General features: G+C 41.2%; 1 long non-coding RNA gene and 1 other non-coding gene across 2 annotated transcripts in view; one reads left to right on the top strand and one right to left on the bottom strand.

Annotated features, from left to right (window-relative positions):
- Window positions 1-27,552, top strand: part of LOC145542251 (uncharacterized) — a 209,883-nt gene that overhangs the window by 139,912 nt on the left and 42,419 nt on the right. The gene's annotated exons all lie outside the window — the stretch shown is intronic.
- On the bottom strand, window positions 4,415-4,521 carry LOC145543852 (U6 spliceosomal RNA). Its single transcript, XR_014081100.1, has one exon. It is a non-coding gene; the product is annotated as a U6 spliceosomal RNA (small nuclear RNA).

The raw sequence follows: 27,552 nt of genomic DNA, 5'->3' as shown, positions 1-27,552 counted from the left end.
CAAAAATAACAGCAGCAATAAAACAAATTCATGAGATTTTCACATCTAGCTGGGGAATTAAGAACTTCAAAAGATGAATAATAGGTAGCACATCCATAATTCAATATTAAGAGACATTAAGATCAATCAGGACAACACTGGCAACTCGGAAGAGAAACTTCTGGAAAGAAATGGTGGACAGTGGAGAAGAGGCACTCAGGGAAGAAGCAGACAAGATACAGACAAAGTGAGATGCAAAGACTCATTCAGCCCCTACCTCCCCCTTGCTCAGTCGCTTCATTCGTGTCCGACACTTTGTGACCCCATGGACCGTAGCTCTCCAGGCTCCTCTCTCCATGGGACTCCCCAGGCAAGAATACTGCCATCTCCTCCTCCAGGAGATCTTGCCAAGCCAGGGATCAAACCCAAGTCTCCTGCATCTCCTTACAGGCAGGCAGACTCTTTACTACTCAGCCACCTGGGAAGCCCATTTCCTTTACGCACCTGTAGGCAAAGTTTGGTTTTGATAGAGGACAGGGAGTCCCTAAGAGTTAATTTTGTCATTTAGATTGTGACAAGGTTTCTAGAATTAAACTGAAAGCTGAGGTCAGTCTAAAGGCTGGAGACGTTTTGAACCTCATTTGAGTTGCCCTGAGAATTGTTTATAAAAGCTTCTAGAAGTGGAAAAACCAACAACAACAAAGGGATAGACAGAAAGAGAGCCACATTTTGTTTTTCTAAGCCAGTTATATATATTTCCAAGGGTTCAGTCCTAGACGAATCTGAGGAAAGTATGTGTAATACAGTCACCAAGAGCCAAGTGGCTTTTATTTACCTAAAAAAGAGCCTACTTGAGAATGTAGCTTCCAGTAGAGTTCCTATTCTTGTGGTCCAACATTTTTTAACATTCTAAAATTAGCAAGGCAAACCTGATCACTTGATCCCAAGAAGAATTTTATTACCTTCTCAGTGCTTGGAGTACAAGTGCTCTTGGAGTGATTGAAATCGAGCTGCAGGCTTTAAAATCTTTCAAAAATCTGATAAACCCCTTGAGAAAGCACAGAATCTCAGAAGGCAAAGGCAGATGTGGTATAGCCCTCAGTTTTCCCTGTTATAAGGACGAAGAGCTGACAGCTTCCTTGTTTCATCTCTGCCAGCTCAACTGGGTAGAACTTCTGCGAGGGGAGGAAGACGGAAGGCTGTTTGTATTGTCTGGAATTGTGCTGAGCATATTAGGAACTCAACAGATAATGTGCGGTGGTATGTGTGTGAGATAGAGAGACAAAGAGAATGAGACAGAGGAAATAGTATATTTTCAGTTAAAAATGGTGCAAGCTTGGTTTGAAGAGCAGATTTGAAGGGGCCGTAGATGTGGAAAAGCACCTGGGAGGGTTAATGCAGGCAGCCAGGCAAGGATGTCTAGGAGGAGAGGGTGAAGTCATGGCAGGAAAGAGATGTGGACCTCAGGGATCCGAGAGAGATTTGGGGGTAACATCTGGAAGGTTGGTGACAGATGGGCTCTGAGAACCGAGGGAAGGGGCGTGTCTGACCCGACCTCAAGGAGGGGTGAGGGGGGTGCAGCCTTCAGAGGACAGGACCCATTCAGCTCTGTGTCCCCACTGTCCTCTCTCTCCTTCTGTCCCCTCCCCCTCCTCATCCTGCCCCTTCTGACCAGGGACCTGGAGCTGAGCTATTACACAGGATTGTTAGTTGCTCCTCTTGCTGCAGACTCTGTGTTTCAAGTCCACTCTCCTTTCAGACACACATCCCACACCTCACAGGTGCCCACAGGACAGAGACCGGTTTCCTAACTGTTCCTTCATCCTGCTACTCTGAGCTCTCTGTCCCTGATGCCTCTCTCCTCTTTCCTCTCTAAATGTCTTAAATCTGACCACCCACCACCCCTGAGCAGTGTGGACTCTGTGAGTCTCTCTGCTCGGAAACCATATCATGCTCACCACCAGACGTTCGTCTGGCCATAGTGTTCAGTTCCTTGAGCAAGCGTTTGTTAGGGACCCACCCCATGTGCAGAGAATTCCCCTAAATAATGTGAGGGCAGGAGTCCTTACAGAGTGTTTTCTGCAATTGGTCACATTAAGAATGATTCTCCCCCCGACCCCAGTTCTTACTAGTTATGGATGTTAATTTCAATAGTGGTCTTACCACTGCTGAAATGAAGTATGTGATGTATTTGATGGTTAGATTTCTTCTTAATTGTTTTGTATCCTTTAGCTAACTCAGACTTCATTGGGGAAGTGTGTTCCTTTAACATTCTGAAGAATTTTTGAGTGTTTTATTCACTTTGCCTTCTGTATTATATCGACCTATAATTTTTCTTTTCTGCTGCAGTATTTTTTTCCCCAAACAATGGATCAGAACCTTGAAGAGTTTACATATTCTTGCAAGTTTTAGGGCTTCCCTGATGGCTCAGATGGTAAAGAATTTGCCCGCAATGCGGGAGACCTGGGTTCAACCCCGGAAACCTGGGTTCAATCCCTGGGTTGGGAAGATCCCCTGGAGAAGAGCATAGCAACTCTCTCCAGTTTACTAGCCTAGAGAATCCTATGGACAGAGGAGCCTGGCAGGCCTTGATTCACTTTCAACCCCAGTCCTTTTTAGATGGTAAATTCTTTGAAAGCTTTTTCAACCCTTTTGGTGTTTTCTGTTTGTGGGGAGGGAGTTCTTTAGTAATTTTACTTTTTCCATATGATTATAAATTTCAGCAGATTTAGAAGCCTAATTGATTGATTGGATTGTGGTATTTACTTATATTCTGTATTTGTTGCTGTGTTTTCCCATTTCTTGATTCTAATTTCACTTTCTTTAGTCTTCACTTTTCCTGATTAAACTTGTTGGAAATTTGCCTATTTTTTTGTTTATATTCCTCCAAGATTAAGCTTGTTGATTTATTTATTGCTTTTCTTCTATTTGTATTTTTAAATAAATGCTAATTTTTATCTGCAATAATAAAAGCATTTAGGGGTATTCATTTTCCTTGGAGCAAAGCTTCCACTGCTATACGTATTTTGGTATGATGAAGTTTTCTTTTTTCTCTAACTTGCAGTTTCAATTTTGATTTCTTATTTCTTTGTCCAAGAGTTATTTAGGAGACTGTTTCTTCATTTCTAAGCAGTGAAGGTTTTTCAGTCATATTTTTTAATTTCCAGTTTTATTGGATTATGATCAGAGACTATAACTTGAAAACTTTCTGCTTCTTTGAATTTGTTGTGCTTTCTTTGTGGTCAAATAGGTAATTGATTTCTGTGAATGGTCCACGGATTTTGGGGGGGGGATATGTATATATATATATAATCTTTATATACTATTCAACTGTGTTAAAAAAAAAAAAAGAAAGAAACTCTTACTTTCTGTACTCCAGAGCTATCTGATTTTGGAAGAGAAACATTAAAATTTTCCAGGAGGGTTATTGTTGTTTTTTCTTTTAATCAATGTTTCTTAGAATCTCTAGTCATCAATAGTATATACTTAGGTGCTATGTTTTTATCTAACGTGCAGGTTTACCATCGTTGTTTCTTCTTCATAAATTGTCTTTTATTATTACACAATGTTCCTCCTTGTTTTGGGCTTTTAACCTTAAGTTCTACCCCATCTGATATTAATATTGTCATCCCTGCTTTCATTTTGTTTGCATTTGCTTGACATCTCTTTGCTCATCCCTTGATTTTCAACGTTTCTTTTCCATTTTAAAAAATGTTTCTTATAAACAACATATATCTGGGTTTTGTTTTTTAACTCAACATGACAGTCTCTGATTTAATGGGATAATTAATCCTGCTCACATTCGGTTTAACACATGAAACTTAATTCCTTCCTGTCTAGTTTTTTTTTTTTTTTTTTTTTTTTTACCCAGGGATTGTGAAATTTACCCATAGTTACATATAGTAGTTCACTTCCACTGCAGTATAATATCTTGTTGTGTAAATATTCTGTAATTCATTCATCCGTTTTATGTTTGATAGACATTTGAATTGTTTTTAGGTTTTGGGTATTATACATAGTGTCGTTTACATTTGTGGCCTTGTTTGTGTGTGTGTGTGGAATGTGTGTTTTTATTTAACTGAATTAGATAAGTACCTTAACAAGTGAAACTGACAAAATGTATTTGGGAACAAACTATTGACTCCTGAAGAATGCAGCTAGGTGATGGGGATGAAAATACACAGGTGATTGCTTGCTACTTTGAGTTTGGAGTAGAATATGAAGAAAGATCTGGTATTTTCTTTTCTATGTTGATGTCCATTTGACTCAGCACCTTTGTTACAAACCAAGTGTCTATATACATGGATCTCTTTTGGAATCCTCCATTTTGTTTTGCATAGTTCTGCTTTCCTATCCTTTTCTCAATATTTTACTGTCTTATTATTGTAGCTTTTTTTTTTTTTACTTTTATTTGCATTTATTTTTTGCGGCCATTAAAAATATGGAACACTTCACGAATTTGCGTGTCATCCTTGCGCAGGGGCCATGCTAATCTTTTCTGTATCGTTCCAATTTTAGTATATGTGCTGCCGAAGCGAGCACTATTGTAGCTTTATAATGAGCCCCATACCTGATAGCATTCATCTTCCAACTTTGCTCTTTTTTGTGATTGCCTTGGCTATCGTCATCGTTCAGTTGCTCAGTCATGTCTGACTCTTTGCACTCTTTCCACAACTGCAGCACACCAGGCTTCCTTGTCCATCACCATCTCCTGGAGCTTGCTCAGATTCATGTTCATTGAATCAATGATGCCGTCCAACCATCTCATCCTCTGTCGTCCCCTTTTCCTCCTGCCTTCAATCTTTCCCAGCATCAGCATCTTTTCTAATGAGTTGACTCTTCACATCAGGTGACCAAATTATTGGAACTTCAGCTTCTGCATCAGTCCTAACGAATATTCAGGATTGATTTCCTTTAGGATTGACTGGTTTGATCTCTTGCTGTCCAGGGGACTCTCAAGAGTCTTTTGGAACACCACAGTTCAAAAGCATCAATTCTTCATTGGTCAGCCTTCTTTATGGTCCAACTCTCACATCTATACATGACTACTGGAAAATGATAGCTTTGACTACAGGGACTTTTGTTGGCAAAGTAATGTCTCTGCTTTTTAATACACTGTCTAGGTTTGTCATAGCTTTTCTTGGCTATATTTGGCCTTTTATGTTCTCTTAGGAAGTTTAGAATATGTTTGTTAATTTCCACAAGAACTTGTTCAGATTTGGAGTGAACAATAAATCTGTTTATCACTTTGGGGAAGTTGAAATCTATTTACACCTGAGTCTTCTAATCCATGAACATGGTATATCCATTTATTCCTTAAGTTTATTTAAGCCTCAATGTTCTGTAGCCTTTTTGTGCAGAGATCTTGACCAGCTTTTCGTAAAACATATTCCTATTTATTTCATTTTTTGTCTTTGATGCTGTTTTGAATATTTAAAATTATTTTCTAATTCTTTCTCGATAATATAGAATGCTTTTGATACTTATAAGTTAACCCTGTATCCAGCAATTTTGCTGAAATCAATTTGATTCTGGTAGCCTACCTGTAGATTTCTTGAGATTGTATAGGAACAAAAATTACATTGTCTATGTTTCTTAGGTTCTTTCTAATCTGTGTTGTTTTTGTTTTCTTTCCTTATGGAGCTGGATGAGCTCCATCACAATATTGCCAGGCAAGCTTGTCTTGTTTTGGATTTCTAGATGAAAGTTTTTACTATTTCACCATTAAGTATGATATTTTCTGTGGGCTCTGATAAATAACCTCTGTTAGTTTAAGAAAGTTCCCTTCTGTGCATACTTTGCCAAGTGTTGGTGATTTTTTTTTAATCATGAAAGAGTGTTTAATTTTATTCAATTGTTTTCTGCTTCTCTTGAGAGGATCACATAATTTTCTCCTCTATTATGCTAATTTTATGATATACAAGGGTGGATTTTTGAATGATAAACAAATTTTGCAGTTCTGAAATAATCTCAACTTGGCCATAATGCATTATTCTTTTTCTGTATCATTGTTTTCCTAATATTTTATCTAGGAGTCTGTATTTTTGTTGATGAGACATACTGACCTGTAATCTTCCTTTCTGAGCCTGTTCTTATCACCATCAAGTTTATGCTGGTATTATAACAGGATTTTTGAAGTTTCACATATTATGAATTATCTGCAAGAATTTGTAAGATCTATTTCATCTCCATATATTTAAAAATATGAAATGCTGAAGCTATCTGGTTTCTTCAGGTTTCTCTGCTAGAAGATTTTTAGTTATAGACTCAGTTTCTTTAGAAGATATATAACCATCCATATTTTTAATATAGTTTATGACTCTTGAAAGATTTTGGCTTCATTAGGAATTTCTCACTTTTATCTAAATTTTCATATGTGTTGATGTGAGGTTTTCATAGCATTTTTGTATTGTACTTTTAACCTCTTTGTCTTCTTCTGCCTTTATCTAAACTACTTCTAGTCTTCCATTTTCTGTAAATTTAGTTATTATTTTTCCTAGTCTTTTGTAATGGATCTCCAATTTGTTTTTAGCCTTTATTCTTTTCTAATGTATATATTTCAGACTGTAAATGTCTGTCTTGACATATGTGAACTGGTTCTGGGAAGAAGGAATTATTGAGGAGTTATAGGGAAGGTTCTGCAGAATTGACATCACTTTAAGTGACTGTATCTGTCCTGGGTTTTGTTTTATTCAGATTTATTTGATGGGTCTTTCCCAGCCATGACAAAACCTAAAAAAGAAACAATGACTATTAAGTCAAGAATTTTACTGTCACCAAACTGTCCTCTTTGGATTACTAGCTAACAGATAGAGCCCTTGGGGCTTACCGTTTTTACAACTGGTAAGTGCTTTCTACTTGGACTGCTGCTTGCTGGGACAGTGGTGGCATTGGGAAACAGAAAAAAATGATCCACCGAGTTGAGGCACACTGAAGAAGGAATTGGCAGAGTTGGTTTAACAACTACCGAAAGAGTATTAAGAAGAGGTTAACAGAGTGTTTTGTTTGCTCAATAAATATTTACCAAGTGACTAATATGTACAGCGAATAGCGTGGGCGGGAAGTTGTTGGCAGCAGGAACAAGACAGTAAATGTCCTGATCAAGGTCACAATCTCGAGGCTGGGGGAGGGGGATCAACATACATTGGTTAAGTCTGATTGTTCAGAAATGCTGAATGTCCTTAGCTGTACTGTTCTAAAAGATGACAGTGTAAGGATGCTCTCCAGGAAGGGCCGTCTGTGTCCCTGTCATTTCACATTTTAGCTGGGTGACTGAAGGAAAATTATTTAGTGTCTTTATTATTTAATGTACCCCAGTTTCATCATCTGTAAAATTCTTTCTTCTTGCTTTAAATCAAAATGAGAAAATCTCCGTAACTTGCTTACCATTGGGCCTCCTAGAACCCACATCTGATATGAGTGTCACCAAAGGTTTCTTGTGCTTCTACATCCTGCACCTGCCATCTCTCCATTTCTCATTTTCTTCCATGAAGCTGAATAATAAAGAACAAGAGAATTATCAGTGTTTTAAGAAAATTTCTGGAAGTGGAATTTTTCCTGTACTTGATTTTATTTTTTCTTTACTTCTCGGCTGTGCCAGGTGGTATAAGGGACCTTATTTCTCCAAACAGGGGTCAAGTCTGCATCTTGTTCTTGATTTTAAAATTATGTTTGACTTTCTTTTTAAGATTCCACATATAAGTGACATCATGCAATATTTGGCTTTTAATGCCTGACTTATCTCACTTAGCATAATGCCCTCAAGTTCCATCCATGCTGTTACAAATGACAGGATTTTCTTTCTCTTGGCTGAATAATATTACAGTGTGATACACACACATATCTTTTTTATCTAATGTATAACATGCTGACTATAGTTTATAATGTTGTTGTTCATTCGCTAAATCATGTCCAACTCTTTGTGACTCCATGGACTGCAGCACACCCAGGCTTCCCTGTCCTTCACTATCTCCCTGAGTTTGTTCAAACTGCTGTCCACTGAGTCATTCAACCGTCTCATCCTCTATCACCCCCTTCTCCTTTTCCTTCAGTTTTTCCCAGCATCAGGGTCTTTTCCAATGAGTCAGCTCTTTGCATCAGGTGGCCAAAGTATTGGAGCTTCAGGATCAGTACTTCCAATGAATATTCAGGATTGATTCCTTTTAGGATTGACTGGTTTGATCTCGTTGCTGTCCAGGGGATTCTCAAGAGTCTTCTCCAGCACCGCAGTTCAAAAGCATCAATTCTTTGGTGCTCAGCTTTCTTTATGGTCCAACTCTCAAATCCATACATGACTACTAGAAAAACCACAGCTTTGACTTGTATAATTGAAATTTGCTAAGACAGAACTTACATGTTTTCAGTGAACAAACAAAGTAAATATGTGAGATGAAAGATATGTTAATTAACTCAATGAAGGGGGAGCCTTTTCACTGTATGTGTGTGTATCTCAAATCATCACAGCAAATACTTTAAATATCATATAATTTTGTCAGTTATACCTCATTAAAGCTTATATGTATATATACACAAATTCTCATTTTTTAATCTAATACAGAAAAATTTCAAATAAATCTCATGGTAGAGATCAAGTTTAACCCATGTTTCCCAGCTATACAATTATTTTTATAATCATGCTTCCTTTTATAGTTTAACCTTTTTTTGCTTGTTGTGTATACTGATTATAATTTTTACGAAAACTTTTTCTTCCAGTTTTGTGGAGATATAGTTGACATTCAGCACTGTGTATGTTTAAGGTGCACAGCATAATGATTTGACCTACACACACCATGAAATGGCTACCACAGTTAGTTTAATGGACATTCATCATCTCCTATAGATATAAAATTAAATAGAAAAAAATTTTCCTTGTGGCAAGAATTCTTTTAACTTTCATATATAACATACAGCAGAGTTAATTATGTTTATCATATTGTATGTTACATCCCTAGTGCTTATTTATCTTATAACTAAAAGTTTGTACCTTCTGATCACCTTTAAAGGATCCTGCCTACTCCCATCTCTGATAACCACAAATCTGGTCTCTTTTTCTGAGTTTCTTTGTGTTAGAGGTATGACTGACCTACAACACTGTTAGTTCCTTTTACACAACATAGTGATTTGACATTTCTGCACACTTCAAACTGATCACCAAGGTAAGTCTAGTTACGTTATATCACCATGCAAAGATACTATATAGTTATCAACTGTATTCCCCACTGTGCATTTCATACTGGTGACTCATTTATTTGACAACTGGAAGTTTGTACCTTTTAATCTCTCTCTATTTCTTTCATCTCCCTAGTCTCTTCCTTTCTGACAACAATCTGCCTGTTCTCTGTACTATGACTCTTTCTGTTTTGTTAGGTCTGTTCATTTTTTTTTTTTTGCAGATTCCACATGTAAGTGAAATCATGTATCTGTCAAACTCATTTCACTTAGTATGAAACTCTCTAGATCCGTGTTGTCACAAATGGTAAGATATCATTCTTTTTTATGGCTGAGAAATATTCCACGTGTGTGTGTGTGTGTGTGTGTGACATCTTCTTTATTCATTCATGTATTGATGAGCACTTGTTTCCATATCTTAAATAATGCCACAATGAACATAAGGGTGCATATATTTTTTCTAATTAGTGTCTTTGTTTTCTTCAGATAAATATCCAGGAGTGTCACTGCTAATCACATGGTAGTTCTATTTTTAATTTTTTGAGGAACCTCCATAGTGTTTCCATAGGGGCTGCACCAATTTACATTCCCACCAGCAGTTTAGGAGGGTTCCCTTTCCTCCAAGCCCTCTGCAGCACTTGATATGTGTTGTCTTCTTGATAATAGCCGTTCTGACAGATGTGAGGTGAGATCTCACTGTGGTTTTGAATTGAATTTCTCTAATTAGTCCTGTTGATTGTCTTTTCATGTGTCTGTTGGCCATCTGTAAGTCTTCCTTGGAAAACGTCTATTCAGTTCTTCTGCCCATTTTTTAAACCAGGTTGTTTCTTTTAATTGTATGAATTCTTTGTATATTTGGATATTAACCCCTATCGTTTAACCTTTTTTCAGGGCAGATATGGGACTTATCTGCTACTAATATGTTAATAAATGTTGCGAACAAAAAGCATGGAAGAAAAATTTTCATGTTTTAGCCATATTAATTTGTCAAGGGAGAAGAGAGTGTCCAGTTAGAGGAGGAGCATGAGGAAATAGACGATCGTGTGATAACATTTGTTAGCTTCCTGCCTTACCCTCCTGGGCCTGCAGTGGGAACATTTCTTTGGCTGTTTTGTCTCTGTGTGGAGTGTGTGCATGTGTGGGTGTAAACCCTGCGTGTACATTTTTTCCTGTTTACTTCTCATGTGCTATGCTGTGCTTAGTTGCTCAGTCATGTCTGACTTTGTGACCCCATGGTTTGTAGCCCACCAGACTCCTCTGTCCTTGGGGATTCTCCAGGCAAGAATACTGGGATGGGTTGCCATGCACTCCTCCAGGGGATCTTCCCAACCCAGGGCTCAAACCCAGGTCTCTCACACTGCAGGTGGATTCTTTACCGTCTGAGCCACCAGGGAAGCCCAAGAATACTGGAGTGGGTAGCCTATCCCTTCTCCAGGGCATCTTTCTGACCCAGGAATCAAACCAGGGTCTCCTGCATTGCAGGTGAATTCTTTACCAACTGAGCTACCAGGGAAGCCCTTACTTCTCATGGGTACACACATGTATTTGTATACTTGGAAGTGAGGAAAGATCTGAATTTTTCTAGATGTCAGAAACAGAGTTGCTTTGACAGAATCAGAAGCAGCAGTATTGAGTTCACGGTGAAATCCATTCCCAGTGCACCCAGAGTGTTCAGTTGCATAGTCACGGCATTCACGGAGGGACACTGTTGGAGATGGGGAAGCCCTGGAGCGACCTGTCATCGGTCACAATGTTGCTTCCTAGCTGTCACAGACCATGTAGACATCAAACCAGAAAGATCCAGAATTGCTGTTAATAGATATCGTCACATATTCCAACTTTCCCCCATGAATTGCCCCGATTTAACCACAAAAAATAAAAATCTTGAAGTATCTCAGCAGGACTCCAGCGTAGGGGGAGGACCATGTTTTTAAAAATGTAGCATGGCCAGTTTGTAGTCTTTTTTATTACCCAGAGATTGATCACATGCGCTGTATAATGAAATCTCTGCATCTGTGGGGCACAAGTGTTTCACGTTTCCCACATTTATGGTTTGACATCGGAAACATCTGTGCAGGCCCACTAGGCAACATCTGGAAGATATTTCTGGGCTTTTATGACATGCAGAGTGATCTTTGTTTTGGAACAAGTGTGTGATTTTCCCCAGTAGCTCTTCCTGCTAGTAATGTCCTTCTAATTGGCATTTCACTGGGGGATTGAAAGAAGCCTGACTTCCTGACCTTTGCTGGGCGTCAGAAGATGTTTCAGAAGAATCCTCACATGCTCAGGATCCCCCAGAAGGAGAAGATGCTGAGTCATGGATTTAGCTCCCTTCAACCACAACTCATTGATCACAGGGAGCAGGTGGAGAGGAAAAGGGAACTCAGTTACTGGGCCAGGACTTTCCTAGATTTTTTCTCCAAATGAGGGCATTTATGGCAAAACATTACTTTGGCAACAAAGGTTTGTACAGTCAAAGCTATGGTTTTTTCAATAGCCATGTATAGATGTGAGAATTGGACCATAAAAGAGGCTGAGCATTGAATAATTGATGTTTTCCAACTGTGGTGTTGGCAAAGACTCCTGAGAGTGAGTCCCTTGGACTGCAAGGAGATCAAACTAGTCCATCCTAAAGGACATCAACCCTGAATATTCTTTAGAAGGACTGATGCTGAAGCTGAAGCTCTGATACTTTGGTCACCTGATGCCAAGAACTGACTCACTGGAAAAGACCCTGATGCTGGGAAAGATTGAAGGCAGGAGGAGAAGGGGATGGCAGAGGATGAGATGGTTAGATGGCATCACTGACTCGATGGACAGGAGTTTGAGCAAGCTCTGGGAGATGGTGATGGACAGGGAAGCCTGGCATGCTGCAGTCCATGGGGTTGAAAAGAGTCAGACACGACTGAGCGACTGAACAACAACAGTAGCAAAATAAATATCTTCACCCTCCTCCACTCAGGAAGATACCGTCTCAGAGGTTCATTTGCTTAAGGTCACCCTACTGATCAGTGACAGGTCTGAGATGTAAATGGATGTTTGTCTAACGTTAGAAGGTGGTGTCCTTGCTTTTAAAGAATGGGCAAGGCATTCTTTATTTTGACTTATTTATTTATCTATTAGGCATCAGATATTTATGGAGGACCTACTCTTGATACGTGCCAGGACCTAGATATTGAGGATGGATCAACAGGCCAAGCAATCAGATTTCCCTGTCTTCGTGGAGCTCGTGTTCTAGTGCAGCAGGGTGACAGCTGCATGGTGGGCAGAAGTGGGTGAGCGCTATGAGACAAAGACAGGTCTAGGAATGGGATTCAGGAATGTCGTGGAAGGCTTTATTTTAGTTTTGAGTTCCCCACCCCCAGCAGAGTCTGAGGCAAGGACTCGAAAGTGGGTAGTTTATTTGGGAGGTGATCCCAGGACACACAATGAGGGAGTGGGGAAAATGACCCATGGTAAAAAAAAAAAAAGGCCAAGAAAGGCCTCGTTAAAAAAAACCAGTTGACCCCAACTGCTTCTCTCAACTAAGAAGGAAAGAAGCCACATAGAACGTGACCAGACTTGGCCTGTGGCAAAATGGGGGGCTCAGGGCTTTTACCCTTCACTGGTTAAGGGCTGCTCCTGTGGAAACATAACTCCTCTGAACTTCCGCGTTGTGCTTGAGGAGAAGGAGGGGTGCTCTGTGGCTCTAAGGCAGCGACACAGAGGAGGTGCTGGGGCACGTGCTTGGCAGGGGACGCTGGAGGCGCTTCCAAAGTATGCCGAGGTCAAGTGGGTGGCCGGCGTCGGCATGGTGACCCTGAGTGATGGCCGCAGGGCTGAAATTTAAAGTGGGAGGCTCAGTGCTGGCCTCACTATGCTGGCCTCACTATATTTAAGCAAAGACTCTAAAGAAGTTGAGGGTGAGCTGAGTGGCTATCAAGATAGAAAGAGCATCCAAGGTCCCAGCGGGTGAGGGTGTCAGGCTCAGGCAGAGTTGTGGAGGAGGCCTGGAAGGGGAGGGAGCTTGGGTGAGAGGAGTAAAAGATGAGGTTGAGGTCACAGGGACCAGACCCCACCAGGCTCGTGGATGACTGTAAGGGTTTGTGCTTTGGCCATGAGTCACAGGAGGGCCGTAAACAGAGGGGTGACCTCACTTGACTTACATTTAAACTGTACGATATAGTGACTCAGTTCTTACAGGTTACACTCCATTTATAGTTATTATAAAATATTGGCTGTACTTCCTGTGTTGTACAATACATCCTTATAGCTTACCTTATACTGTGCATGCTAAGTCACTTCAGTTGTGTCCGATTCTTTGGGACCCCATGTACTGTAGCCTACCAGGCTCCTCTGTCCATGGGATTCTCCAGGCAAGAATACTGGAGTAGGTTGCCATTTCCTCTTCCTGGGGATCTTCCCACCCCAGGGATAGAAACTGAGTCTCCTGCAGCTCCTGCATTGCAGGCGGATTCTTTACCACTAAGCCACCAAGGAAGCCCTTATACTATTTATTTTTGATTATTTCATTTTTATTTTATATTGGAGTATAGTTGATTAACAGTGTTGTGTTAGTTGAAGGTGTACAGCCGATATTGTAAGCCTGTAATTTATATTGTACATCAACCATACTTCAATAAAAATAAAATGATGAAGATAAAAAAAAAAAATCCCTCTGGCTGCTGAGATGGTAGTCACTGTTAAGAGGGATGATGAGGATGATGAGGATGGGTGGTCCAAGAAGTGGAAGGACTCAGGACACACTTTGAAGCAGTAAGAAGTGGAAGGACTCAGGACACGCTTTGAAGGCAGAGTGTATGGGATTTCCTGGTAGATTGGATGTGAGTTATGAGAGGAAGAGATAGTGGAGGATCCTGAGTAATTTGACCTCAGAAACTAGAATAAAAGAGTTACTATTAAGTGAGATGTGAAGGGCAGTAGAATGGATTTAATGAGGAAGATCAGGAGTTTGGTTTTGGACACTTTTGGTTTAAAAGTGAAGGGCTTCCCTGATAGCTCAGTTGGTAAATAATCCACCTGCAATGAAGGAGACCCCCATTCGATTCCAGGGAAGATCCACTGGAGAAGGGATAGGCTACCCACTCCAGTATTCTTGGGCTTCCCTTGTGGCTCAGCTGGTAAAGTTTAAAGTGAATATTAGACATAAGAAATGTCATGGAGGAAGTTGGACCCAAGACTGGAATTTAGAGGTATAGTTGTGGGAATTTTTAGAATGCTGATTTACTTAGAAGCTATGAGACCCAGTGAGCTCACTGGAGAGGGATGCAGAGGTAGAAGAGAATTGCTACCAGGGCTGAGCCCTGGGCTTTCTAACATGTGTAAGTTGGGGATAAGAGGAAGTCCACAGATGGGACAAAGAAATAGAGTCAGAGGAGGAGGAAATATTTTACTAAGTGAAAAATGCCAGTTACAAAGCAGTGAGTTCAAGGGAATCATTAAAATGATCTCTGTGAATATATGTGTATGAAATACATGTCTCATAAGAGATCTTATGATACACACATCATAAGAAGGGTCTTGAGAGTCCCTTGGGCAGCAAGGAGATCAAACCAGTCAATCCTAGAGGAAATCAACCCTGAATACTCATTGGAAGGACTGATGCTGAAGCTGCAGCTGCAATTCTCTGGCCACCTGATGTGAAGAGCTGACTTATTGGAAAAGACCCTGATGCTGGGAAAGATTGAGGGCAGGAGGAGAAGGAGGCAACAGAGGATGAGATAGCTGGATGACATCATCGACTCAGTGGACATGCGTTTAAGCAAACTCCAGGAAATAGTGAAAGACAGGGAAGCCTGACGTGCTGCAGTCCATGGAGTTCCACAGAGAGTCAAACACAACTTAGAAAATGAACAACAGTGAGAGATAATCATCGAGATCTTTCAGTGGGTAATTTAAGATGAGGATTATAGGTGGTGTACGTTTCTTTTTGTTCATATTGGTTATCTTATTTTTCTATACTGACCATTATTTGCTTTTTTAATGGTTCTCCTAATTTGAAGAAAAACGTTTTAAAGTGTCTTTAATCTTCAGTGTAAGGGGAATGGGGGACTCCTGGGGCAGATGGGTGGAATGGCTTGGTGTAACTTTGCTACACACACAATCCATGGGAGCTTGATTCCAGCCCTGGTTAGCGAATATCTCAAGATGTCAATGAGTGTGTCTGTGTTTCCAAGACTCAGGGCACAGGGTCTTTTAAGGATGTATGTTCTGTTTGGCCTGTCTTGAACTTGGGCTTCCGTAGTGGCTCAACTGGTAAAGAATCCGCCTGCAATGTGGGAGACCTGGTTTCCATCCCTGGGTTGGAAAGATCCCCTGGAGAAGGGAATGGCTACCCACTCCAGTATTCAGTATACTACCCACTCCAGTATACAGTCTCAGAACTGTAGTTTAGATGCTGAAATGTCTAAATTTACAGGACACTTAAGTGATTTATGGGGACAATACGTTGAATTTTTGAAAATCAAGACATTTTTAAAAATGTGACCTATATAATCACCATAAATATAGGTATTTCCATGCTTTTTAAGACTCAGGACCACTTGAGAGATGCCAAGATTATGCAACAACTTCTTTTTTTTTTTTCTGGTCAGGTTGTGTGACATGTAGGATCTTAGTTCCCCAGCCTGGGATCAAACATGCTCACCTTGCATTGGAAGCACAGAGTCCTTACGATTAGACCACCAAGGAAGTCTCTATGCTGAAACTTTTGACAAAATAATTACATCCATGGACCATCTTTGTGATTTTCAACATCTGTGCCATCTGTAAGATGACTTAATTTTTGTCATTTAAATAGACTTTTTGTAGAAATGTAAGCACTTTCTTGTCCTGATTCTAAGTAATAACATGGAAGATAAAATTGACTTAATTTACTAGTAATCATTTGTAGATGCATTTTAAAATAAGTACATAACCATCAAAATGGAAAACGTTTGTGTGCCTCTGGAAAACCCTTTCCAGAGTCTGTCCCATGTTTTGAGAACACACTGCACTAGGTTGTCAGAATCTCAGAGAACAGTCATTTCTGGGGCTTGAGGTCGTTTCTGTTGAGCTGGAAGTAGAGAGGAAGGTTCTCGGAGGTGTCTGGCCCAGCCTCTTCTCAGGACTGGCAAACCCTGACTTCTGCCAAACATTTAATCGTAAGTATGTCTTGCAGAACATTAACATATAATATGTTAAATGGGCTTTTATGGATGTGTGGAAGGTGATCACCCCATAGAAAAGCATAAATTTTTATGGACTTTTCTCTCTGGAGCTGCCATCACAGACAAAACTTATGTGTTTATCTTGGCTGAGGATGATGTACCAGTGCCTGACACCAAGCTGGTGGTCGCCGACGCTTCTTGAACTTAATAGGTTGAAACCTTCGAAGACATTTTCTTTAGTATCCTGAGAATTTAAAGAGATTCGGAAGCTGCAGTGGGATGACGAGCAGGAACAAAGGGAGGGAGCCGATGTGCTGGGGCTGGGCTATCTTGTGGATGCAGGAAGGGCTGTCTAGGAGGTGTCTCACCTCTGTTGGGAAACTTTTGCCTCAGTCCAGAGAACAGGCTGTGGCAGTTCACACGGGCACCTGAACTGTATCGAGCATGGAACTCTCAACCTGAGACATGGGGTCTGGTATATGGGAAACCTCTTATGGCTTCTCATTCCGTGGTCCAAACTCTGTCACGTGGCATCAGTTCAAAAACACCCAGGGTGGGAGAGACCTCTTTTCATCATCGTTGTCTGAGCCAGCTCTGCTTGGGCTTCTTCCTTATTGGAACTTGAAGGATACAAAACAAAAGAATCTAATTTTTTGCCATTTTCACACACTTCATCCTCACGCAATATGCCAACCCCAACACACTTTTCCGTTTAGAATCTAGGAAAGCAAAAAGAATAGCTTGTGTTTGTATCTCTCTCTCTCACATACACACACATGTATTGGGTCAAGCCTGCTGAGAGGTGGTCATTAGTAGCCTGTCTCCTCACCATGTTTACATATGCATGTGGTAGAACTTGAGTGGGGATTGGATTTGCTCAGATTTTTGTAAGCTGTTAAAATGCCACATGGGTAGAAGGAATAATGATTATTATCCATCTGCTCCATTGGCCACTTCCTCTTTCATCCCTCAGTCATTTCTCACTACATTCTCCATTTCTACCACTCACTTCTTTAATATTTTGAATGCTGAGCTGTTTTGGCTCCTGGCCTTCACAAGTTCTAGAGTATCCTCGCTGGTTGAACCTGGGCTCCTCTGTGACCTGCTTTAATCAGTGGCATGGGTGAGAAATGAAGCTGGTCCAGCTCTTCAGCTGTATGTTTAACAGGCCTAAAAGATGGGGAAAGCCATCCACCATGTAAGAAGTCCTCAGACCCCAAGACCTTAACACTGTGAGAACCCCAAACCAGCCATGCTGAGTGTCTCCATGGAGGATAACCGAGGATCCCATCCAGCAGGTCCAGCTACTTCATGGCTGGTACCTGGCACTGCTAATTCAACAATGGGAGGAGCGCCATCTCAGACATGAATCCTCTTGCCCGACTCTAGCCTCCTCAGTTGATGCCACGTGGAATGCTGATGAGCTGCGTGTTAGCCTCCTAGAGTAGCTAAAATAAAGAACCACAAACTAAGAGACTTAAAACAACATACGTTTCTTCTCTTACAGTTCTGGAGGCTAGAAGTCTGGAATCAAGGAGTTGGCAGGGCCCTGTTCCCTCCCAGGGCTCTGGGGGAGGTTCCCTCTCTGCCTCTTCCAACTTTTGGTAGCCCCGAGTATTCCTCGGCATTTGGCAGCCTCACGCCGCTCCAGGCTTCACGGGGCTGTCTCCCTTCTGCGTCTGTGCCCAAAGTTCTGTCTTCATGTAAGGAAACTGTCACTGGAGTTGAGCCCACCCTAAGGAGCTCGCCTTAACTTAATTGCATCTGCAAAGCCCCAGTTTCCTAATTAAGAAGCATTCCTTGGTCCCGGGGATTAGGACCTCAACCTATTTTCTGGGAAGGGCACTATTTAACCCATTGGAGACTGTCCACATTGAGCTCAGCTCTCACTGCAGAATCATGAGCAAATAAACCGACTGATTGTAGTCTTTAGCCCCTGAGTTGGGATTACCTTGTCTGCTGCTGCTGCTGCTAAGTCGCTTCAGTCGTGTCCAACTCTGTGTGACCCCATAGACGGAAGCCCACCAGGCTCCCTCGTCCCTGGGATTCTCCAGGCAAGAACACTGGAGTGGGTTGCCATTTCCTCCTCTAATGCATGAAAATGAAAAGTGAAAGTGAAGTTGCTCAGTTGTGTCCGACTCTTCACGACCCCATGGACTGCAGCTTACCAGGCCCCTCCATCCATGGGATTTTCCAGGCAAGAGTACTGGAGTGGGGTGCCATCGCTTTCTCCGGATTACCTTGTCATGTGGCAGTAAATAGTGGGACCGTTAGGTGCTGTCCTACCATCCCCTGATGTGCACGGCACTTCTTTCTCTCCATCACTGTTTCCTCTCCAGACAATTCCCACCAGAGGGAATGTTAATGCCCACAATCCCACTTCTCTTATTTCTAGTCCCTCCTAATTTTCCTGGCCCCATGCAAATTTGTATCGGGGTCATGTCCTTTTCTACTTTCCCAAAGTGGTTATTCCAATATAACTTCAAAGCCTTCTACAGTCTCAGATGCCAGTGTTTTCTCTTCCTGCGTCCCTTTTCTACATCTCTGGTGGATGTCTGGCCCTATAACAGTGACAGGCTTCTGGGGGGCCCCTTCTTCCCTTCATGAGTCCACACTGTCTCCTCTCACCGTCTCCCCTCACTCTAAGGATTTGGCTCCCATCTTGTCACTGGCTTGTACTGAGCATCAGACAGGTGTGACCTGGACTGCATCATACTTGCAGTGGACTGGGGGTAGGGAGATAGGAATTGAAGGTGGAGCTGGGTAGTTGATATGGATTTGGGGCGAGGCAGAATGAAATGCTAGAGAAGGAATGAATTATGAGATCAGTCTAGTTATTTTATGTTTTATTCCAACCTAATTTCCCTGTCACTCTTACACAGCCCAGCTCCTTGCATATAGGGTTGCTATTTTTGAAAACTCAGTTCAGTTCAGTTCAGTCGCTCAGTCATGTCCGACTCTTTGCGACCCCATGAATCGCAGCATGCCAGGCCTCCCTGTCCATCACTAACTCCCGGAGTCTACTCAAACCTGTGTCCATCGAGTCAGTGATGACATCCAGCCATCTCATCCTTTGTCGTCCCCTTCTCCTCCTGCCCCCAATCCTTCCCAGAATCAGGGTCTTTTCCAATGAGTCAACTCTTCGCATCAGGTGGCCAAAGTATTTGAGTTTCAGCTTCAACATCAGTCCTTCCAGTGAACACCCAGGACTGATCTCCTTTAGGATGGACTGGTTGGATCTTCTTTTTGAAAACTACCTACCCCTGTATTTTTAAATCATTTTTAGTTTCTAAAATTGAAGTGTAGTTGATTTACAATATTGTGTTAGCTTCAGGTATATAGCAAAGTGATTCAGTTATATGTGTGTGTATAGGTAGTAAGGTGTTTTTCAGATTCTTTTCCTATATAGGTTATTACAAAATATTGAGTATACTTACCTTTGTTGCTTATTTTTTGTATAGTAGTGTGTATTTGTTAGTCCCAAATTCCTAATTTATCCCTCCACCCCACCTCACCTTTTCCCTTTGGCAACAAAAGTTGGTTTTCTATGTCTGTAAGTCTGCTTCTGTTTCGTGGATAAGTTCATTTGTATCTTTTTTTTTTTTTTTTTAGATTCTGCATATGAGCAATATCCTGTGATACTTTTCTTTCTCTGTCTGACTTCATTCAGTATGATGATCGCTAGGTCCATCCATGTTGCTGCAGATAGCATTATTTCATTCTTTTTTTTATGACTGATCTCTCCCTATTTTTGTATTTATCTACTTTATCTTCTCTTTCAAGACTCCAGTCCAAAACTCACCTCTCTTTCTCCTTCTCTCCCATCACATCCTCTCTGATAGTTAAACCATCTTTCTTCTGCATTGTTAGTATCATCGTGTCACCCCTAACCTGCACACGTATTCACACAGAGATGGACTCTGGATCCTCCGTGGGCTTGTCTAACTTGATGAGCCCAAGTGCTGCTGCTGAAGACATTGAGTCGAGTGGAAGAGAGGTCCAAGATGGTTCCCTTACGTTACAGGACCAATGGGCATCAGAGAAGCAGGGGGAATGGAGCAAGTATTGGAAGGCAGGTGTCTTCAATGTGCGTTACTCTACAGCTTCCCATGGATCCAGCTTTTCAGAAGCTGGTATTATGTTTCATGAGCTCAGAATGGGTAATTCTCTGATGCAAATGAATAAACAGTTCGATAGACCTTGCAATACCTGCCCAGTAAACCAAAAGAAAGAACAAGGGTAGAAAGAGAAGCTTAATTTCCAAGAAAATTGCATGTCATCATGTGTGGCTTGTGGAAAGTATCTTTCCCTCAATTACATGTGTGTTATTACACATGCCAATGATCCTAGTAGAGGAATTTGATCACTCAGTGACAGAGAGACTGTGTTTTAAGGAAAAAGTATCAATGATTCATTTGTTCCTTTATATAGAAAATGCATACTGAACAACTGTTCAGTATTTGATGCTGGATGTTTTTGGTTCAGATCCCCAAGAAGACCTGAGTCAAGGATTCCATGCAAGTCTTTTATTATTAAGAACATGCTCCCAGGATAAACTGAAAAGAGGGGAGGAGATTCTGGGCTTCTCTGAACCCAGAAGTTTCCTTTGTGTTGTGAAGACGCAGAGAGAGAACTTGACAGAGTCAAGAGCCTTCTGTCTGAACTCTGGTTCTGGTTTTGTCTGGTGGTGGCCTTACATGAGTTCCTTCAAAAGCTTTCCTGAGACTGTTTGGCACAACTAAGTCGTGTAACATCAATTTAACAAATGCCCAGCGAGAGCCTTCCAGGCTAAGAACAGGGAGATAAAGTTGCAGAACTTCTTCTGGGAGATTCCCAGCTGTGATAACAAGCTTGAGTCTTGAGTCAGCAAAGCCGCCATGCCCAGCCAAGAGGACGCCAACCAACACTGGTGTAAAGTGGAAATAGGATCGCTAGTTAACTTAGGGTTTCACATGTGCTTTTGTACATGATGGAAATGTGCACCTCTTGGGCTGAAGGAGACAGCAGTCTAGAATAGAAATAAACAATGCACTTCTCCCCTGTCCAGCCCCTGCCTCTGCTAAAATGAATGTCGGCAAAGTAACTCAAGATTCCAGTTAGAAAGTCAGGCATCTTTTTCTTCTTTTTTTCTTTATTTCCTTTCAGTTTTATTAAGGTATACTTGACAAATAGAACTTGTATTATTAAGGTGTACAACTTGATGTCTTGATATACATATACACTGTGAAATGATCTCCATGGTGAACCTAATTAATACAACCATCATCTCAGATATCCCTCCCTTGTTCTCTTCCTTCTTTCCCTCCCTTCATCCCTCCCATTCCTTCTCCCTCTTTCTCCACTTATGTTTTACCTTCTTAGTAAATTTCAAGTATCCAATACAGTCTTGTTCACTAACATCATTGTGCTATGCTTTAGATCTCCATAACTTACTTTTCTTGTTTAACTTAGACTTTCTACACTTTGGAGAATTCCTCTCCATTTCCCACTCCATCTTGTCTCTGGTAACCACCCTTCTAACCTCTGTGAAGATGTGGCATCTCTAAAGCACCAAATAGTTGGCTTGTCCAAAGCACCTCCATGTTCGCATCTGACCCTATGTGAGAACTCTCACATAGCAGAAATGGTTCAAATGTGTCACAGGCATCCCACAGTGTATAAAAGTTGAATTGTTGGAGGGAAAAAAAATCATATCACGTATCACTCATTTGTTCATTCAACAAATACCTACTAAGCTCCTGCACAATACCAGGCTTGTTCTAAGCCATGTGAGCTCAGCAGTGAGTAGGACAAACATGGCCTCTGTCCTCTTGGCATTTATATTCTAGTGGAAGGTGGACAGATATAAGAACAGTGAATAACTAGAAGTACGAGTGTTTCAGGTGTTGATAGTGTAATGGAGAAAAATAAGCCAGGGTGAGAAGTGAGACTGCTCTGTTGCTTGGGGGTGATCAAGAAAGGTTTCACAGATATGATGAGATTGGAGTAGGGTGTTAGAGGAGGGTTCTGAAGGAAGTGAGTTGTGCATCCCTGGTGTGTGTGTGTGTGTGTGTTTATTTAGAGTGGTCAAAGAAAGCCCAGCATGGCTGCAGGGAATCCACTGAAGGGCAGAGTGACAGGTCATAGTGGTGGGAGGGGCCAATTGTGCCTGATGATTGCTCTCAAACTTTCCTGTACATGAAAACCACCCAAGACCTTTTAAAGTCCTCATGTCCAGCTCATACTTCTGATTCAACTCTGTGGGGTTGAGACCCCAGTGGTCAGTGGTTTCTGAAGTCCTCCTGGTGATTCCATTGTGCAGCCATGGCTGAGAACTAGCAGTGAGGAGCCTGTGGGCCACTGTTAGGAGATGTAATGGTTCATTATGCCTGGCAACCCAACTGAACCACAGTGCCCAGACAGGTGACCACACATTATTCTGGATGTCTCCATGAGAGTGTTTTGGAGGAGATTTATATTTCAATTGGTGGACTTGGAGTAAAGCAGATTGCTCTCCATAATGCAGGTGGGCCTCATCCCATCAGTTGAAGGCCTGAATGGAACAAAAGACTGACCTCTTTCCAGAGCAAGAGGGGATTCTGCCAGCAGATGACTTTTGGGCTTGTAATGCACCATTGACTGTCCTCAACTCTCCAGCCTGCTGGCCCACCCCACAGATTTTGGTCTTGTCAGTCTCCAGAAATTCATGAGCCAATCCCTTACATCTCTCTATATATACACGTTCTACTTGTACTGTGTCTCAGAAGTGAAAGTGAAAGTTGCTCAGCCCTGTCCGACTCTTTCTCTAGGGGATCTTCCCAACTCAGGGATCAAACCCAGGTTTCCTGCATTGCAGGTGGATTCTTTACCAGCTGAGCCACAAGAGAAGCTCAAGAATACTGAAGTAGGTAGCCTATCCCTTCTCCAGTGGATCTTCCTGATCCAGGAGTCAAACTGGGGTCTCCTGCATTGCAGGCAGATTCTTTACTGACTGAGGTATCAGAGAAGCCCTTTCTCAGAAGAACCATAATACAGGAGGAATATAAGCAGAGAAGGGATTAGAGTCTGATTAACTCTTGGATTGAATCTCTGGTTGTTGTCCTAAACTTAGACCATAGAGGAGTCAAGGGCAAAAGCAAGAAGACTACTTGAGAAAACACTGTAGTTACCCAGGCAAGAGGTGGCAGGGAGCTGATGGAAAATTGGAGGAGTATGCCTTGTCTCTGAAGGTAGGGCCATCAGTATTTGCTGTTGGGTTCATGTTGTTATTGCTTGGTCGCTCAGTCATGTCTGACCCTTTGTGACCCCATGGGCTGCAGCACACCAGGTTTCTCTGTCTTTCACTATCTCCTAGAGCTTGCTCACACTCATGTCCATTGAGTCGGTGATGCCATCTAACCATCTCATTCTGTTGCCCCCTTCTCCTCCTGACCTCAATCTTTCCCAGTCTCAGGGTCTTTTCCAGCGAGTGGGCTCTTCACATCAGGCGGCCGAAGTATTGGAGCTTCAGCTTCAGCATCAGTCCTTCCAATGAATATTCAGGGTTGATTTCCTTTAGGTCTGACTGATTTGATCTCCTTGCTGTCCTCATGACAGTTTTTTTACAGTCTGTTTTGGAGATCTAGGCTCCATCCAGTCAGAGGGTTGATTAGAAATCAACTTTATTTGATTCAGATCACACAAGGCCAAGCAGAAAAGGACCCTAAGTGTTAACAGAGACACGAAGTAAAGTGAAAGTCTGATCCTTAGAGAATTCTGGCCTCAACCAAACAATTTAAACCTTTTCAAACATGTTGGAATAAGCAAGAAACGAGACACGCTTTGACAGGTCATTTATTTCTAAACTATATGTATCTTAAGTGTAAGTGAATCCAGCTGTTTCTCCTCCTCTGCTCCCTCCCTCTCCCATCTTCCTGACGAGGCACTGACAGCTTCAGAACAGCCCGAGTGCAGCGTTCGCACAGCGGGACAAACATTGCGTTACTCTGACCTCAGGAGGCTGAGTCTTTGTCCCATAAATCACCACCCAGACGTTCAAGTGTCGCTGCCTCTGGCTGGGAGCCTCCCCTGCCCCGATCCTGGCATGCACTAGGCTAAGGCTTGGTCCAGGTGGATGAGGAAGCTCCTTCTGTCCCTGTCCTCTGTCACTGCTCTGTTTCAGCCCTCACTTCTTAAGTCCAGGGACCTGCCTGCCATCTTGTGCTTCAGGGTCTCTGTGCAGGAGTCCCCTCGACCTGGTGCCCATTTCTCCCACCTGCTTCACCTGGCCTGAGATCTCAGTCTCTCGCATGGAGCCTCTGCCCCAGGTGGGGCAGACTGGGTCTCCTGCAACCTCTCACTGGCATCTCTGCTGTGGCCTCCCTGTGCTAGGCCACCTTCCCATTGTTGGCCTTGATAGCAAACTTGGAGATCCATTGTTTTAAAAAACAGCCCTCCGTGTGCATTCTTGGGTCTGCTTTTATCTTCTAGTCTCCAAAGTTCCATGAAGGTGGCCCCAAGCCTGGCTGGTGCATTTCTCCATGCCCAGCCAGCAGCACAGGATTGTGTGACCTTTGGCATAAGATAATAATTCTTGAAAAGTTGCCATGTGTCTGGCACTGTGCTAGGCTCTGAGTATACTCTGGTGCTCAGTAGATTTGTTGATGGACTGAGTCATGTAATTCAAATTTAAAGATATCTCTATTCTTGATCATTTTTCCAAAAATTGGTGCCTGCTCCAAATTTCTGGTATCAGTAAAAGGCATTACAATGATCTCTCTCAGTCTCTAAGCTAGAAATGCGGCTTTCTTGATACATACGTACGTAGAAGAGTATGGAATAGCATCAGGTCCTGTAAGTTCATCCTTTTGCATACATAGTCTTCATATTCATGAATGTGTACTCAGTTATGTTCAACTCTCTGCGACCCCATGGACTATAGTCTGCCAGGTTTCCCAGGCAAGAATACTGAGGTGGGTTGCCAGTTCCTACTCCAGGGGATCTTCTTGACCCAGGGATCCATCAAACCTGCAACTCCTGTGACTCCTGCATTGGCAGGTGGATTCTTTACCATTGTACCACTGGGAAACCCATCTTTATATTCGCGTCTTCTTTTTTCCTGCTGATACATGGCCCTGGTCATGCCTGAAATACTAAAATATCCATGCTCATCCTTCCTTCCTCCTCAGAAAAACATTATCGGCAATTTGATGCACATCCAGCTCACAAATCTGTACTTTTATACACACACACGCAATGTATATAGTGTATATGTGTGTATGTGTATATACACACAGTTGGCCTTTGAACAATAAAGGGTTGGGGTATTGACCCTCATACTTGAAAATCTGAGTCCAACTTACTTTTTATTGAAGTTATATTGATGTATAATATTATGCAAATTACAAGTGTACAATGAAAATCTGAGTGTAACTTACAGTCAGCCCTCCATACATATGATTCTTCACTATCTGTGGGGTTTTTTGTTTGTTTTCCTAAATGCCTTTTAGCGTTATTTAACTTTTAACATGATTGGAATAGAATACTTTGTTTAAAACTCTAAAAATAAAGGAGATGGTAATATAAATTATGTGATTACAAGCCAAGGGAAAACATTGTGATATTAATACAAAAGTAGAATTCAAGGCAAAACAAATTACATAGGACAACTATTATTTTAAATTGAAGCTTATAGTCCACAAGGGAAATATAAAATTATGAGTGTTTGTGCCTCCCAAACACCATTAAAATAGATAAAAAGTGTTGTAGGAACAGTTGATGGAAACAGAATCTTTGGAGGCATTAGCAAAGCTCTTTTAGTCATTGTTAAACAAAAGAAACAGGAGGGAAAGGATAGAAAGAGAATTTATATAAAACGATTAATAATGTGGTTTTAATCAGCATGGTATCTATTTAACAGAAATTCTATGGACTATGCATTCTAATTATGAATCTGTAAAGCTAGAAATAACCAAAACATAATAATAGAATAATCTCAATCATCTGGAAACTTTAATGCACTGTTCTAAGTAGCTCTCGGAAGAAAGGGAAACATGGATCTTCAATTAAAGTATATTTAGAAAGCAATGGTGCTATGAACACAGCAAATTAAAAATTTATGGGAAATGGCAAGCAGAACATTATTCAGAGAAAAATTCATAATCATAAATACTTTAATACCCAAAATGGATAAAAAAAATAGACTAACTCAAGAAATTGGAAGAAGAAAAACAAACAAGGAACTAAAACAAGAAATAAAAGAATATAGAAAAAAATGAAAGAGGAATAATTACAAAACATAAAAGCAGAAATCAATAAATTTGAATTTAGAAATAATACAACAGTAAATGGTAACATTTAGTTTGTCAAGTAAAAAAGGAAACACACTCTAAAAAGTAACTTTAAGCATTAGAAAATATGTATAATCAGAGACTAAGTAGATAAAATACTATGAGAATAACAGTATAAAGTCTAAATAGTATAAAGTTTGATGATACTATAAAGTCTAAAGTTAATAAATATGAAAATATTAGAAAGATATAAATTATAAAAGTGTACTTAACAAGAAATCTGAAATAAATACTTAAGAGAAAAATTGAAAAAAGTCAAGGTATTACCACCAATAAGTGTGTCAACTCTAGATACTTTTATAGGTGAATCCTTTCAAACTCTCAAGGGACAGATAACCCCCATCAGGGAAAAACTCTTCCACATTCTATCACTTTCTTATTGTATATTGGAAAAACAATCTCTCTGAACCTCGGTGTCTTAACTATTGGAATCAAAATAATGACAATAAATATACCTAAGGAATCATGTGTGCGTGCATGATAAGTCGCTTGAGTCGTGACTGACTTTGTGCGACCCTATGGACTGTAGACCGCCAGGCTCCTCTGTCCATGGGATAAGATACACTTATCTTTTTTAAAATACACTTAGAAAAACAAAAAGCTAGACTTGGTAAGAAACTGCAGTTGTTGTTTAGTTGCTGAGTTGTGTCCAACTCTTTGCAACCCCATGGACTGTAGCCCGCCAGACTCCTCCATCCTTGGGATTTCCCAGGCAAGGATACTGGAGTGGGTTGCCGTTTCCTTCTACAAGAAACTACAGTAATGTGGTGAATTATAAAATAAATATATGAAATCTTAACGCCATTATAATAGAACAGTTGTCTTTGGAAGATGAAACAAGTCCCGTTCACATGAGTCCTCAGAAAACAAAATGACAAGGCGGTGGTACAGGGTACACTGATGTACTGAGGGATACAAAAGAAAACTGGAATAAATAGAAAGATGGTGAT

The sequence above is a fragment of the Giraffa tippelskirchi genome, chromosome 3, assembly GCF_054371585.1.
Source record: "Giraffa tippelskirchi isolate mGirTip1 chromosome 3, T2T-mGirTip1v1.2.pri, whole genome shotgun sequence".
NCBI classification, from domain to species: domain Eukaryota; kingdom Metazoa; phylum Chordata; class Mammalia; order Artiodactyla; family Giraffidae; genus Giraffa; species Giraffa tippelskirchi.
Note: the sequence above shows the minus strand (reverse complement) of the source record. Positions and strands in the feature narration are given on the sequence as shown.